The sequence below is a fragment of the Ailuropoda melanoleuca genome, chromosome 8 (assembly GCF_002007445.2).
Source record: "Ailuropoda melanoleuca isolate Jingjing chromosome 8, ASM200744v2, whole genome shotgun sequence".
Lineage (NCBI taxonomy): Eukaryota > Metazoa > Chordata > Mammalia > Carnivora > Ursidae > Ailuropoda > Ailuropoda melanoleuca.
The window spans coordinates 35,945,921-35,961,968 of NC_048225.1; the positions used below are offsets into that span (position 1 = coordinate 35,945,921).

Consider the following 16,048-nt stretch of genomic DNA (forward strand, 5'->3'; position numbering starts at 1 on the left):
TGGCCCGTGGGGAGCAAAGGCGGCGACACATTCAGCAGCTTCCACGTGGCCTTCCTGTAGACTAAACACCACCTTAGTTTGAGCAGGGACGGCCTATGGTGTCATGGGATCAGTATTACCTATCAAAGATATTTTTCCTGTTAACAAAAGCAATACATTTTATTTTAAAAATAAATTAGAATATTTAGTCATGTTTTTCATAATGTGGAAAAACTTAAATGGACTCAATGTGCAAGACTGTAACCCTACACCAGACTGCGCTGCAGTCATTAAAATTAAAATTAACAGGGGAGCCTGGGTGGCTCAGTCGGCTAAGCATCCAATTCTTGGTTTCAGCTCAGGTCATGATCTCAGGGTTGTGGAACTGAGTCCGCATTGGGCTCCATGCTTGGCACAGAGTCTGCTTGAACTTCTTTCCTTTCCTCTCCATCTGCCCCTCCCAAATAAGTAAATAAAATCTTAAAAATAAATATATAGAAAGAAAGAAAAGGAAGAAGAGAAAAAAAAGAAAAGGAAAGGAAAGGAAGGAAAAGAAAGAAAAGCAAAGAAAGCAAAGAAAGAAACAAGAGAATGTTGGTGACATGGGGGGAAAAAACTTCATTACTGAAAAAAAAATAGGTTACATAAACCGTGTGTACACTATTCCATCGTTGTCAAACACAAGGCATATAATTACAACAACAGCGGCAGCAGCAAGAGTTGAGGTTGATTTCTACGGCCCACACCGCTCGAATGCCTCCGACGGGTTATGAGGATCCTTCGGCAACACAGAGAACCACAATCTAGAAGCTGCACCAGCGCGTGCCAGTGGCTCCATTCATTCATATTTCCTTGTAGAGTCACCCAAGAATTTAACAGAGTTTTCAAACATTAAGGACCAGCCCTGTGGGCACTGAACCAATGGAAGGAATGCTATGCTTAAAGGAGCAGGAAATGTGCTTTTGAATACAGGGCCTGAGAATAAAAAAGACACTTTAAGCCTGCAAATACCAACTAACAAACAATTTTCGAGCCAGAAGGGAACATAGGAAATATCCCCCTCCAGTTCCACCCCTGTTGCTTTATGAGTGAGAAGAGGAAAGCCCAGGGGCGAAGGCACTTGTCCAAGGTCCCCCTGCCAGCTGGCGCAGAGCCAGGGCCAGAATCCGGGTCCCTGATGTCCTAGTACAATGTCCTTCCCCCTGGACTGCACTGCCCCTGCATTGTGAGGTCATGTTGACGGGATCTGAGTGCAAATGCAACAGTGTCAGAACTGACAGACTGAGTAGCCTTGTACAGCTAAACTGAGATTTACTATCTAGAAACAATGGCACCCCCCGGAAACAAAATGAGGCCACCAAGATCCTGACCCTGAACACAGACTTACTTTTGGGCTATTTGTGTGCCTCGCTGCAATCACCTACTGTCCTCCCTACTTCTCCCTTTCAGTGGCATTCGAGATGCTGCCGCTGAAACCTCTTTCCTAATCCGTGGAGAATGGCCATGTGAAAGGCCTCAACAAATGGGTCAGTAGCAGCACACTGGCTCTGCGCCCCACCATCCACAGCCCTGAGAGTCCCAGAGCATTTCACCAGGCAGAGTCAATGACATTTGAACAACTAGCTCCATAGGTTTGGACAACATCTCAACAGGCATGGTGCCCAGGGGCCTTGTCCGGGCTCTGGAGGGCACCCAGGAGTTACTTAGCTTGCTTTGGAATGAACCACTGGATTCCAGAGCCTCTGCCTGCTTATCAACCTAAGCGTAAAAGTTATTCTCTGTGTTGAGGGCAGCCAAGGACACATTGATTTTGACCAGAAGAGAGTAAAATGATAGACCAAGCTCAAGACCAGAGGCACAATCAGGGCTTCTTGAATTCTGCGAATTGATGATTGCAATTATTAATGTGTCACAATGACACCTATTTAGACTTCTGGATTAAATATCCCTCCCCTCCAACATGCACATGCACACGTGCGTGCATCCACACACCCTGGATTCCAGCATTTGCTGTTTCCTTAATATCATACTGTGGCTAAAGCATGCAGCTCCACATCAGAAAGAACTGGATTCAAATCCCAAGTTCACCACTTTCCAGCTACAGCGTCTCCGGCGTGGTTCACCTCTCTGAGACTCAGCACCCTCATCTTTTTTTTTTTTTAAAGATTTTATTTATTTATTAACAGAGAGAGAGACAGCCAGTGAGAGAGGGAACACAGGCAGGGGGAGTGCGAGAGGAAGAAGCAGGCTCCCAGCAGAGGATCCCCTTGTGGGGCTGGATCCCAGGACTCTGTGATCACGCTCTGAGCAGAAGGCAGATGCTTAAAGACTGAGACACCCAGGCGCCCCCTCAGCTCCCTCATCTAATCCAGTTTCATTTAATCTCACTACCGAATAAGAAAGAGAACATCTACATCACAGTGCTGTTTGATGACTCTGTTGATGGAGATGAGACATATAAAGCATAAAGACCCTATGGGGCGCCTGGGTGGCTCAGATGGTAAAGCGGCTGCCTTAGGCTCAGGTCATGATCTCCAGGTCCTGGGATGGAGCCCCATGTCAGGCTCTCAGCTCAGCAGGGAGTCTGCTTCTCCCTCTGCCTGTCCCCCTGCTTGTGCTCTCTCTGTCTCTGTCTCACTCTCTCAAGTTAATAAATAAAATCTTAAAAAAAAAAAAAAAAAANATCCTAGATATCATTTTGGTCATTACTGATTCCCTGAGCCTAGAACAGTGCCTGGCTCAATACTGTTGAGTGAATGGATGACTGTCTACTGAGCCAAGCTCACTGCTAACTGTATAGTACACAGTAGTTCTTCTTAGCTCCTAGGTGTTTCCTGATAGCCTTCGTCACACAGCTGCCACTCTGCTCCTGAAGACACCACTCATCAGAAGGCTGGGACTGACCATGACCGGACCACCCCCAGATCCCTCCTGCTCAGGCTCCCTGAACCTCAGAACCTCAGTGTACATCATGGGACAAAGATGTGGGTGTTGAAAGAAGACTCCATGAGCTCTGGACTGCTTTGCAGTCCTCTGAAATTCACAGGTGGCAACCTCTCTGTTGTGAGTTTGGAAATGACCTTGGGCTTCAGCCAGCAGCAACATCACCTAGTATCACTCACACTGGCTCAGCACCTCGTGTGCACTGATAGGAATAGTGCTCTCCATGGCGAAGCTGTAAAAACAATGTTCAGGACAGTAGCAACAGTAACAAAACCTGCTCATGTGTGTTGACGAGTACCGTGTTCCAAGAATGGTGTCTTTGTTCCTTTTAATTATTCCCTTTCTTCTCAGTTTACTGGGTGAGGTGGGCACCGCTATTATCTCCACTTTCCCACCGAGGAAAATGACCCCAGGGTTAAGACACACGTGCACAGAAGTGGGAGTGCGGCATCAATGGCAGAGCCAGAACGTGCCTCGCTGCCGCTCTGACTCACGTTCACAAGCACGGCGCTGCGTGCCTCCCCTGGGCAAGCAGGCTGGGAGCAGCACCACAGAATTAGAGAAGCAGAAAGGGAACGAGAGCTCTGCGTGCTCGTTACTGCTGAGACTTAGGTATCTCACGGGCCCTGTCATGTGGCTCCAGACACGGCAATCACATCCACACGTGTGTCCGTGTATGAATACTAACCAACAAAGCATCTAGTACGTGGAGGCATCAGAGAGTCTGTGAAAAGCTTGGTTCTCAAAGCAAACTGCCTGGCTTCGTGTCCAGCTCCACCGCTCACACTCTGCGACCCTGGAAGGAAACGCGCCTCTACATGCTTCAGCTTCCTTGCCTTTAAAGTGAGGATCCCAACAGTCCCTCCCTGAAAGACGCATATGCGAGGTGCCCAGTACCATCAACTATGACAACACCATGGTTCTTGTTGGGGTTCCTAAAAGCATGATCGATTCTGGGGCTGCAAGATAAGTGGGTCATGGCGTTCTGCTCTCAGTCGGGCAGGAAGGGAGCAAGGACACACGCAGAGCCAATGTGACGAGTCGCTCTAACCTGCTTGTGCAGGTGCTGTGAGAACACGGAGAGGGCATCTAATTGAGGCTAGCGTGTGAGGGGGAGCGGCCGTCACGGCAGTGAGCCTCTGGGCCGGGGGCTGTGGCCCTGGAGACACAGGACAGAGGTATGTCAGAGCCATTCTGAAAGGGCATTTCTTGGGAGACACCAAGGGAGAGTCCCAGGGTGAAATCACGGCATAAGAAGGTCCCTTCAGCTTATTATTAGCTAAGCCCCTTGGGATAGCTCAAGAAAGACCAGCCTCACGCTGAAGTTTTGGTTGGGCTCCAATGTATATACGGAGAATTCCTAGAACAGGCAAGTTGACACAGGAGAACTCTTGCCCAGAACGGTCTGTTTACTCAGTGGATATGAATTACCCTGAACTGCGTGGGGCAGGGGGTTGTTTAGCTGATGGCTCCGGTCCCATTTACACAGAGGATGTCTGCTCATACACTGTTTACCCTGGAAACCACAGTGGTGGCATTGCTCTGTAGCCAGGCCGACCTGGCTTGATTCCGGCACCTTCGCACAGCGGTTCACCTTGGACACGAGAGGTGCGGGACTCCATCTCCTCATTGGAACTCACGAGATCGACTGCACGACTGATGGGAGGTTCAGAGTGACCGTGGTAAGATACCTACCATGGCACTTGGCCCACAGCAGACGTCACACAGAGAACAGCAAGAGCAGACACATTACCGGGGGCTTACCGTGTCTCAGGCACCGTGCCTTGAGCTGTATAACAGAACCTCATTTTGAGCCTCACGACTCCGTGTGACAACTGAGAAAAGTGAAGCGAAGTGAGCTGTGATCCTCGTGCGGGTCAGACGGTGGTGCTTCTGTGCCGTCACGCACAGGCTAGCCTCTTTCCTGAGCAAAGAGCAAGAGTGGGTGGAAAGAGAACGGGCCCAGGAATTCAAGGATGCTCCCTTTCCATCTTGCCTTCCCTGCCAGTTCCAGGGAGCGTCCAGAGCGGCCAGTCTGTGGAAACGGTCTGCACATATGCTCTGAGTGCCAAGCTCGACTGCCAGCTGAAGCATGAGATAATGGGTCCCAGCCACCTCTGTGGAGGAGTCCCGGGGACGGAGACTGGGTGTGGGGTCGGACCGTGGGGCTATCGGGGCCCTGTGTGCCACACGGCTCGTTTTTAACCCAGGGCTCCAACCTACAGCTGGAGTTCATGAGGAAGCAAAGCTGTGACCTGGCTCTTCTCAAGTACGTATCAACTTCTAGGTTTTCCTGAGATAATGGGTTTTGAGGAGTTTTTCCCTGAGCCCAGTGTAACTGGAGGGATGGGGGAGTCCAACTGCAGCCAGCTTGACCAAGGGCTGACTAGTTTACTGGAATGCTTGGAAGGTAAAAGATAGGTTTTCTTTTCCCTCTTCTGTCCTTTCAGCCAGAACCAAGGTTTTACCCATTCACTGGCTGGTTCTTTGGGGATTCAGCTCTCTCCTGGACTTCGGGCACACTGTTGGTGTGTGTGCATGTGTGTGCAGACATAAACACAGACCAAGCGAACTCTGCTCAAGTTCCAAACCCCATACGCTCACTCAGCAATGCACTACTAGCCCGTTTTGGCTTCTGGTTCTGCACAGTTATTTTCCTGGCACTTCTCAAGGAATGTTCTTGCTGCCTTGGATGTGGCAAGAGGGAGTGGTGGTGACAGAGTTAAGGGAGGAGGAGGCAGGCACAATCCAACACACCTCCTCTGAAATGCCGATGACTGAAGTCTCGTTCTGACCGATGAGACTGATTTTAGGAGTCCAGTCTCTGGGCCGCTCTGAGTGAAGAGAATGTAAAGGACGTTACCAGAGAACAGGTCATGGACTGTGGGAGCCAGAGGGGAAGAGACTGGCAGTGGCCAGGCCCTCTGTGTAGCCCAGCAGAGGCCCCACGTCCAGCACTCGTGGGAGACGGCCTGCAAGAGGCAAGTGCTTCCTCACTGTATCCTCAAGAGCAGACAACTTCCACGGATTTGGCTAACACTCAATTTAGAGGAGCCATTGCTACAGTCCTCCACCCACAGGGCTAATCTGCAAGCAGCCATGAGTGTACTACCAAGTCCCCCAATCTGCCCCTGCCAAGCACTCCCCATTTGAGGTGGTCCAACGTGAGAGGCCATGTGCCCAAACTAGGCCAGTCAGAGTCTGTCATCTAGGAATGTGCAGATAGGAGCCGGGGAGAGGTATGATGCTGACATGGACAGGTAACCCAGCTCTTCAGCTAGCAGCCATATTCTAGCATGTACCTTGGAGAAGCAGAGAAAGCCATACCGTGGAGAACGAAGAATCAAGCAGGTGAAAACAGAAAGGGGGATGAGAGTCCATGTTATATTACAAGGAGGGAGAAAAACAGCCATACAGACAGACACAGACCCCTAAATACAAACCATGCCTTGATTCCCACAGAAAGGCCCGCCTGGGCCCCTAGATTTCATGAGGCCTGCCTTCGCTCCCTGCCTGGGGGCTCCCTCACACCCTTATGTTCTCAGAGAACAGTCCTCTTATCTGGGCTTAAGTTAGCTCAGGCAGATTTTTCTTTTCATAATGAAAGATCACTAAGAACTCACCCTTCTTTCTTTATACGTCTACTCCCTTCTCCACCAAGAACGGGCTTGGTAGTTTGGTAACACCTCAGCAGGGTGCTGACCAACACTAATGCTGTCAGTTCCGGTAACCAGAACCTTCTCTGTGCTGCTAATGAAATAGACTCCCTCTGGTGAAAAGATGTCCAAATAATTATCTGCCATATTCTCTCCCTAAATTTTCTTTTCCTGTCTTTTCTTCCTCAGGGGTGCTTCGGCTCTGAGCTCCCTGGCACCATATCTTATAACACTGGACGGATGGTGGGCAGGATTCCATTCCAAGGGCCACAACAAGCTATGAGGTAATAAGTGAACAGTCAGATCCTTTTGGAAATCCTGTTGACACTAGGAGAAATTCCTCTTTTCTGAGCTTGTGTGGCTACAGAGACAATAGGAGGTATCCCATTCAGTTCACTACCTCCACGTGATTCAGATTCATTCTGCCTCAAAGATACTCTCACGCTGGAGCGCGTTCTTGACAGCGGCCCTCACCTGCTCACCTCTGCTTGAGCGTCAAACCGATGAACCCAGAAAGAGAACCCCCTAAATATAATCCAAACAGGGCACTGTTTACATTAGAGAAGAGTGAGCTACTGACACGAGGCCTACTGATGTAAAAGAGGAAAGATGATCTACCTTTAAAAGCCACACTAATTAATTCAGCCACGAAAAAGTAACATACTTCAACACTGACCCCATATGCTGCTTGTTTGGCTTTTCACGGTCTTTAAAAAATTGTCTCTAGAGTTTCTCAGGTAAGGCAACGTGGGATTTCAGGAAAGGGTCTGCAGCTCCCGCCAGCCAAGGATGCAAGAGCAGGTTGCCATGGTTCCGCCAGGCGAGTGGTGACAGAGGTCGTGAGTGGGCGGCGAATGAGGCCTGTTAACAACACGGGGACTCTCCAGCAGGGCTTGTGCTACACGGCGCAGGGAGTGGACTGCTTTTAAACGGATTTTCCATAAGGGAAATTAAGAACGGGAGTTCAAACCCAACTGTTCTGCACAGGCTCGGCAGAGAGAGAGCCGAGGGCAGAGAAGGGATGTGACCGGGCCGGGGGGGCGGGGGGCTGAGTAGGAAGGAGGGGGTTCTGAAGAAGGCAGGGGTTCTGAAGAAGGCACCGCGTCTCAACTAAAAATCTTTTCAGCTTAAATTTAGAATTTCCTTTCAATTTAAAGGGAAAATAGACTGTCCCTTTTACACAGTACTATGGCAGCAAGAGGACTCTAAAATACGAATCCGTTTTCAAGGCCCACTTCACTTGCTGCGTAAAGCTTTTCTGATTCCTTCGATAAAACAGATCTCTCTGGCACGGGAAAGCCTGAACTCACACACTTGGCTGAGGGGGCAGCAGGCGGGGGGAGTCGTCCAATGAGCCCGTACCATCTTCTGCCTTGTAGTCCACGTACGGTGGCCCATGTCTGCCTGTGTGGATCTTCCCACTGAGCGTACTTCACACTACCCTTGTCGGTAAGAATTTAAGACAACAAAGGTGTTTCACAGGGAAACAGTTACGGCAGGTTTAGGCAACAGCTTATCGAGGAAGAGGATGCTACTGAGACATGATCAAATTCCAACTTAGTCTTTAAAATAAAACTTGAAAATGATAGCTTCAGGGGCACCTGGGTGGCTCAGTCGGTTAAGAATCTTCCTTCAGCTCAGGTCATGACCCCAGGGCCCCCGGATCTGCTCAGCAGGGAGTCTGCTTCTCCCTCTGCCCCTCACCCCGCTTGTGCGCTCTCTCTCTCAATAAATAAAAATCTTCAAAAAAAAATTTTTAAAAACAATAGCTCCAGGTCCTTATCACTAGAAAGCTACAAAACCTAACAAGAAAATATTCTATTCATCTAATGAATGAAAATAATACATTTTGGTCTTAACATACTTATATTTTTGTTATATAACAAAATACGTATTTTGTTATATAAAACATATAACTTATATCTTATATGTTATCCGTGGCTCTTTAATATCCTGGCCTCGACGTGAGTTTGTAGCACAAAAGTAAGCTGCCTTAGCTATGATGTAGTAGTTCTCCTCAATATGATTTTCTATTAATATAGTTCCCTTGAATACAATATAATCTCTTAAAATAAAATTTTCTCTAATTTGGTCTTCATGTTGCATTTTAGTGCTGGAAATTATACTTACACATTCAGGTAGAATTCACAGGTGTTGGTTTTTTTTTAACCTGCCTCAATTTATGACCCCTGCAGCTTGCTGACTTGCTCGCTCGAGTAGACACCCGTGTATCCACTCAGCCTCCAAAGGTCCGGTTCAACCTTCCACTTCATTATTATTTTTTTACTTGAAATAAAAATGTACTGCTACTTCCTTCTCACTGCTGGCAGAAAAATAACAAATTAGGCAATAAATAGTGCCACATAAATACAGGAGGCACAGGGCATTTGGTATGAGTGTACACATATTCGTGAATCGATTACAAGCCAAACTTTCTATAACCATCAGAGAACAGAAGTCCGTTTTCCTATTTTTGTCTTTTCTTAATATAAAAAGATGAACCACGGACACTTCTATTTCCAGGTATGACCTAGCAGATAGTGTGGCTCCCAGTGTAAAACTGCACCGTGAGACCTGGGCATGAGACAGAGCAGGGATGTGAGACATGGGGAGTGATGTAAGCAGACACATGGGGAAAGGCAAGGAAAGGGCCACAGTATCTACACGTGCTGTACCTTGACTATGGCAGTTGCTACATTGCCTCACACCGTACACCTGAAATGTGTGACTTTTACTATATATATATAATATATATATTACACACATATATATTACATATATGTTACATACATACATATATATATTACATATATATATACACACACTTCTACCTGTTTTGATTAAGACATTAATTAAGGCATTATTAGAATATGTATATATAGAAAACTATGACTTTCAAATGGGCCCTTTGGATGGTGGATAAGGTTTAACACCATCACCTGGCCCAGACCGACATCTACTGTGGGGAAGCTGTTTTACCTGGGAAATAAGTGGTTCCTTCTAGGACTGATCGAGGACAAAGAAATGTGTGGTCTGCAGTTAAATTCTCTGCCTCTTTCAACTTCTGCAACACCTCCCTCCCATTGTCATTTTTGTAATTTGCTTTGAACTGATCCTTTTCTTTCTCTTCTTTCTTCCAAACCACAGTCTTTGTAAGCAAAAAGAAAATTAGTAACAGATGCAAGCTTATTTTTAATGGTCTAAGACCAAATTTTCTGGACTTAAAACAAACATTTTGTCCCCTCAAAGTTCTCTGATTCCATTAAGGTCCAGCTGTATGCTCTCACTATTATTCGTGAACCAAAAACAGTTTCAAAAATGAATTGTAAAGGAACCGCATCACAGAATTACTCATTGTATTCTGATGATTTTGTATATTTCATCATCTCAAGAGCAAAAAGTTTAATTTCATAGGTATTTTGAGAAAACTTTTTTTTAGACTCTGAGCTCTATTCTGGTCTCAACAATGTTTTGTCTTCGTATTTGAAGTGAGATCCTGGATTATCCAACAAGGCCTTCTGTTACAATCGGCCAGGGTTCAAAGATAAATGTAGAAATCGGAAGCACAGAATATCAATTCCAGGAGTCAGAACCCACTTGAGAAGACCCAAAGAAATTATTATTAAGTCACAGTGCTGGGCTAAATAATTTGCAACCAAATAACACTTCTAGGAAGGAATTATTTATGCACGCACTACTATCGCGGATTCTTTTTGAGATAAAAGTGTGAAATCTTTCATTACCCCCAGAGTCAAAGGAGATGACCTCTGGACAAGGGAAGGAAAAAAAGTAAAAAAAAAGGAAGCTCTAATTCTCTTCGAAGTTTAGCCATTAAACACCTACGGGGCCTTGGAGAAACAACCGGGTCATTCTTGGCTGTGGTTTCTTCATTAGTAAAAGATGCAGACTGCACAAAATGAGTTCTAAAATCACTGGGAGTCCACTTGCCACCGCTCACGTTACAACCTCTCTCTGCCTCCTGGTACACAAGAAGGGCCTCGCCACACCAGCTCAGTACGAGTTTGGGCTCCAGACTCAGAATGCCCTGGGTTCAAAACCTGTCTGCTCCACTCATCACCTTGTATGACCATGGACAAGCTACTCAGCCTTCCTGTGCCTCAGGGTGCTTGTCTGTAAAATACCTTTACCACTGACCTCACAGGTTGTTTAAAGGACCTATAGGGGCTAACAGAGTGCTTGGCACACAGTGAGCGCTCAATTAATGCTGGCAGCTGTTACTGTTCATCGATGACCACAGCCAGGCTGGCCTGAACCACAACCTGAAAGACAGACAGAAAGGAACAAACTGCCGCTCCACCTGAAGATAAATTTTTAACCATCAGCTCAACAGCCTCTGATGACACTGTCACTCACAGTGGCAATCAGATGGCCTTTTAATGAGCTCTGGTTCAGGGCACACATGCATTGCTGGTGACCACATCTGTGACCTTTAAGGTCCTCTCCAAGACTAGCAGACCTCATCTCACAGAAGGCTGCTTATGGCAGGAATTTCCGCCACTAAGACCTCACTATCCAGGCAGTTTCCCACTATTCACTACAGGCTGATCCTGCCCAGCCCGAACTCCCTCATCAGCAAATTCTGGATCCTCGCTAGGAGCTAAATCTGGTGACTGCATTTCTACGTGTCTCAGTTTATCTAAAATGATGGCAATCATACTCACTCATTTAGGGATGAAATAAAAGATGACTCCCAGGAAAGACAATGACAATTACATCTTGGTTTATAAATTAGGGCAATTCACAAAGTAAGATGTAGGGACTACTTCAGGAGGTCTTTCTTTTCCATCCTCCTTTTACTGAGGTCCCTGCTTTTTTTCTTCTTCTATGACTAGTACTTGGCAAAGAGGTCAGCACGCTAGGGTCTCCAGACCAAATCCCACAGCCTGATTCCATCCATCAGGTTTCACTGGAACTCAGCCACTCCCACTTGCTTATGGAGTATCTATGGCAGCTTTCAGGTTACAGGGACAGAGTGAGTAGGGACATCCCCAAGCCTAAAATTATTTACCATCTGGCCCTTTATAGAAAGAGTTTGCTGACCTGAGGCCTAGAACACAGCTAGCTCAGAGTACACAGCCAATAACTGTTTGGTTAAATGACAATCATCGTCATTGTATTCAATATCCAATAAATACTTATTAAATGACTCCAAGGGCCAGGCACTGTACCAGGTTCTAGAAATACAAAGGCCTGGGACTGCAATGGTGAGGAAGACAGACCGGGCCCCAAGCCTCATGCTGCGTACAGTTTTGCCAGGGAACACAGAACATGACCATCCAAACAGATGAGCCTTTACAAGGGGAAAAGTACCTGGCGTTGGGGCATGATGTAAGGAAGACTTCTCTGGCAACTGCCATTTAATGTGAGCTGAGACCTGGAATTCTGGATTTCCTGATTCTGAACGGTCAGGGAAAGTGAGGGTTTCCTGACAGCACATGAAACGCAAACCGACTTCAGCATGTTTTTCATTTTGTGCTTACTCCATCCACCCATCCATCCAGGTGTTAGTACAAGAAACGGGGACCCTAATAAAGTCACAGACATTTGCTTTTTCAATCCCCTCACAGGAATGCCAAGCAACAAAACAGGTTTAGAACCAACAGTGTGAAGACCATAACCCCACCTTCAGTTGTTAGAGACCAATGTCAACGCATGATCAAGAGACAGTTCTTCAACCAGCTCTGGTTCTTGAAGCACGGAAAATCAGCCTACACAGAATGATGCTAATTTTCACACTTGGGGAGATTCCACTGAACCTAAACAGATGCCCCGTAGCCTGGGTGTGCTTCTGGTTGTCGTGTGGGTTTCAAGTTTCTAAATGCAGCCCGTCAAGGTTGATCACGCGGCTTAAGCACGCACATGCTCCGCTTTCCAAATTCAGCAAGGCTCGGTGAGCTACGTGGGCATTCTCGGGAACATGGCCCATTTCCCCACCCCAAAAACTGGCAGGTCCTGCCAGAGACGGTGAGCACTGAAGCAGATGGAGGGAGGATGCAAGGAGGCAGGAAGAAGTATTGCAGAATGAATGCATTTTAGGGAGGCTTTGCCTTTCCTATCACTGGTTATCCCTCAGAGGCCTGTTGGTTCAATCAGAGAGATTCTATTTCTTTAGAAGAAATGGAGGTACAGGGAGATGAAGCATCTCTCTTCACTTCACTGAGTACATCAGTAAGAGACCAGGATTTAGAAGATGTAGCAACTGATCCAAGGTTATTTGCTTGAGCCTGTGCCTACAAAACCTTTGATATTTAGGACTGCACAGTCCTATTAAATGTAGGGGTCATCTTTAATGAAAATCAGTTAATTTAGGGCAAGGAAATTTGCTTGACTTAAATGATACTGCCTTGGAGGCTTCATGGTCCTTAACCTTCTCGCAGGCACTCATCTGTGGTATCTGGAATGGTCTACGGATCGATCAGTGTGAGCATCTATCCGGTTGCTACAAAAACTTTCATATACCAGGGCCAACTCTCGTCTCCAACACAACCACAGAGGAGTAAAAGAGAACGAGTCAAGGGAACCAAAGTCAACTCTGTTAATACCAACCTTCAGGAAAAATACTATTAAGTGTACTGTCCTCACTAGTAAAAGATTTCCCTTACCTGGATATCTTCCTACTACTTAAAAAAAAAAAAAAAAAAAAAAAAAAAAAAGAAGGGGGGNGAGGGAAGGATGAAGGCAAAAAAGGGAATTTGAGCTTTTTTTAAAAAAGATTTTATTTGTTTATTTGAGAGCGAGAGTGTGCGTGCAGGAGCAGGGAGAAGAGCAGAGGGAGAGGTGAAGGGAGAGAATCTCAAGCAGACTCCCTGCTGAGCGTGGAGCCTGACGTGAGGCTCGATCTCACAACCCCAAGATCTCATAACCTGGGCTGAAACCAAGAGACTCACGCTCAACCCACTGAACCACCCCGGCACCCCCTGAGCATTTTTAAGTTGCTTCTGTTCTGACAGTTCTTTCATTAATGTGCCTAATGTCTTAAAATAACTGAGGATAACCTGGGTTATCTCCAAATACGACGGGGAGATACTGAGCTAAAGAGTACATTTTGATGCCAATGCTGCAGAAGGAGAATTTCCAACCTATTGTTACGAGGATTTTTCCACTTTTATTCATTTCCTCAAGACACATTTATTGAGTGCCAAGTACATAAAAAGGTTCAAGGGCTTTTAGTGAGGGTTGAGGATGTGTGCTGTGGATATTGGTAAAGAACGTCTGCGGTTCTCCCACCTGGAGGAGGGGATCCAGGCAAATAAACGACACCCATATGGCATGCAGGGGGAGTAGGTGCTGCGGTCAGGAGAAGCTGTAAGCACAGGCAGGCCTAGATGAGGGGTAAACAAGGGTGCCCATATGTGACAACATCTCACCTGTCCTTCCCAATGAAGCCAGATGGAAGCCCACCCCATGATGCAATGAAACCCAATGAGGATTCAGAACAATCGCCTTGTGTTCTATGTGGGTCGACAGAACCAATGTTTCTGTCACTGCAACTTCTGTTCTGTGTTTCACACAAGCCCTTCCAGGAACCACACATGCCAGAGGAAGGTTCTTGCAGGAAATTCTATTAGTCTCTTTTATAGTCTACAAGAGACAGAAAATCAAAATACCTCAAACAGGGTTCAAGAGTAAGAGGATGATTACAAGATGCACGGAAAATGGCAAATCACTATAATTTTTAAAATAGATTGGTCACAGACATGTTTTTGTGTTAATTTTCAAACCCACTGAGAATTACAAGAGAAATCAAATCCATATGGTTCTGACTTATTTACACCCATTACTCAACAACTTAGACAAATAACCAAATAACTGAATGTCCAAAACATCTTTTTTTTTTTTAAGAGAGCGACACCATTTAACAGCCAGAACCTAACTTACATAGACTTAAGTTTAACCAAATATGCTGAACCCGGAGGGCCTAAAGAACCCCAAAGGGGTGGAGACAAGCTCACGCACACTGTGGAACATGGCTGGTTTTATCCTGGAGCAAAACACATATGCCATAGCTAATCAGCTGCCGCTCAGCCCGAGAATGTAATGTGATCATCTCTACAGTCTAGTTTCCCCACGTCTAATATATTTTATTTTTTTTAAAGATTTTATTTATTTATTTGACAGAGAGACAGCCAGCGAGAGAGGGAACACAAGCAGGGGGAGTGGGAGAGGGAGAAGCAGGCTCCCAGCAGTGGAGCCTGATGTGGGGCTCGATCCCAGAACGCCGGGATCATGCCCTGAGCCGAAGGCAGACGCCCAACGACTGCGCTACCCAGGCACCCCATCTAATATATTTTATTTTTGGCTTTCTGGCCTAATGCCATGGGAATTCTGCAGAGTCATCAGTTTTCAGAAAGAAACAGCAAAATGGCTGTACTTGCTGAAGACAGGGCTGAGAATGACGACAGACATTCCCAGGGCGCTGCCGTTAGTGGACCGTGGCCCACCTCTGCTCCATGTGTATGCGTGTGTAAGGGTGCTCACAAGCGCTCGTGCATGAGTGACCAATGAATGGGAAAACCGGGGGTCTCAGTAAGTTAAAGGAGTTAAAGGACAAAGAAGTCCCAGTTTCACACAGACAGACAAACCGGGGATTGGCTTGATGCCCCGTTTTTCAGGAGCAATTTGGTTGCAAAAATATTCAAAAAAATAAACAAGCAAACCCAGAACACAAACAAATAAGCCTGAATTCCTCCAAAGCGAGTGATGCAACACTATGAGGTGATAAAGAAAAAAAATTCCTCACAGTCATCAAACCCCTAAGCACTTAATAAAGCGTGATTTTTTTTAAGATTTTATTTTTTATTTGAGAGAGACAGAGACTGTGTGTGCATGAACCGGGGGGGGGGGGGGGGGAGAGGNAGGGGTAGAGGACAGAGGGAGAAGCTGAGCGGGGAGCCCAAAGTGGGTCTCCATCTCAGGATCCCGGGATCATGACCTGAGCCGAAAGCAGACGCTTAATGGACTGACTAAGCCACCCAGGTGCCCCCAGTGCAATTTTTTAATAGAGACAAATTTCATGACCAACGGGGGCACAATAATCACTGTGTTTAGTGTTCATTTCAACCTGCAGAGCTAAGTAGTAACCACCCCCACAGTCTACCGAGGTCTTTACCAGGCTCCAACTTAAGAGCAGAGAGTTCAGTCTTCAAAAGGCAAACTAGATATTTAGTGATTGGGCCAGGAAGGCGCTTCTCCATCCATTACCTGAGAGAGCTTCACAGAAGTCCTACTGGCCACTTGTACTGCAAGAGTTCCTTGGGTCTTCTTGGCCCTGGACTCCTAGATTCAACACGAACACCTAGCAAAAAGTCGAACGGGCCAGTCTCTACTCTCCCCTTCCCTCCAACTTCTCCATTGGCCAAGGTGTCTGCCGGGGGCTTCAGGACTTAGCCTTAGCTCCTCGGCTTGTGTCACCCAGAGAAGTCACTACTCTTTGGTCTGCAGTCTCACTT

At 46.6% G+C, this 16,048-nt stretch overlaps 1 protein-coding gene across 1 annotated transcript in view; it reads right to left on the reverse strand.

Annotated features, from left to right (window-relative positions):
- LOC100475663 (angiomotin-like protein 1) overlaps positions 1 to 16,048 on the reverse strand; it is a 44,064-nt gene that overhangs the window by 23,666 nt on the left and 4,350 nt on the right. The window lies entirely within an intron of this gene.